The following is a 1,198-nucleotide window of genomic DNA, read 5'->3' as shown; positions in this document are numbered from 1 at the left end:
CAAAAAAAAAACAAAAAAAAACGAACCCCTCCCCCCCAACCCAAAACAAAACCCTTCTCCGCTATTCGGTTACAGTTAAGAGTTTCGGTTACGCGTGTGCGTATTCGTACATAATAGAATGGGAAGTTCGGAAGAGTACCCTGCTGTTTTGGGGAATATTTTTTTTTCAGGGGCTTTGTGGTATGTTAGTAGAGATCTGGGAATACATCAATACCGCCACCACCACCACCACAACTACCATCATCACTTCCTTCACCACCACAACTACCAACTACAACCATCACTACTACCACCACCACTTCAACTAGGTACCATTTTCACAACTACCACTTCCACCACCACCACCATCATCACTACACCTTCCTAGTTACTACTACTACTACTACTACTACTACTACTACTACTACTACTACTACTAGCATCTGTGTTTGTTGCCATTTTTTGGGGTCTAAAAGTTGCCACAAAAATAGCAAAAGTTGCCGAAAAAGTTGCCATTAATTTTCAAGCTTTCAACTAGCTGTGACTATGTAATATTTTATTGATAGATTCTAGAGGTAACTTAATCTAAAGCACCAGCATTTCTTGTGCTCTGTTTTAAGCATCCAGAATATTATTTGTAGAGAGTGTAAAAACGTGAAAAATAAAGGTTTCACAACGGAATTAAATCAAAATTAGAACAGCACACAAACAACCGCAAAAAGTAACAAATAAGGGCGTGTGTCCACCTATCCGAAGATTGGCCGTTTTAACCCTAAACGTGTTTAATTCAAGGAAAAGTACAGAATATTACCTGTAAATTATGGAATCACACACACGGGGCCTGCCAGTGTCAGTATTCGGTTTTGGTGGAGACACGTTCTAATATAACACATTTATATGGGTTTTTTTTAATGTAGGAAGAACATCAAATTAAATGACGCTATTTAAACACACACACACACAAATAGATAAGAACAATTAACACACCAACAAAGAGGGGAAATATAAGACAAACAGCAATATAATAAATTGTATGTAATGTACTTATTATTATTCTTCGCGTGAAAATAACTAAACGTGGACACCTTAAGATTATCAAAATACACGTCTATGTTATGAAGAAGCTTTTTCTTTTTCAAAAATGCAAAAATCGCGGCCACGTTTCACGGACAAAAAAATGTCGAAAATCGCGGCCGCGACAAACGCAGATGCTGGCTAC

This window comes from Aplysia californica, unplaced genomic scaffold (genome assembly GCF_000002075.1).
Source record: "Aplysia californica isolate F4 #8 unplaced genomic scaffold, AplCal3.0 scaffold00351, whole genome shotgun sequence".
Taxonomy (NCBI): domain Eukaryota; kingdom Metazoa; phylum Mollusca; class Gastropoda; order Aplysiida; family Aplysiidae; genus Aplysia; species Aplysia californica.
Note: the sequence above shows the minus strand (reverse complement) of the source record.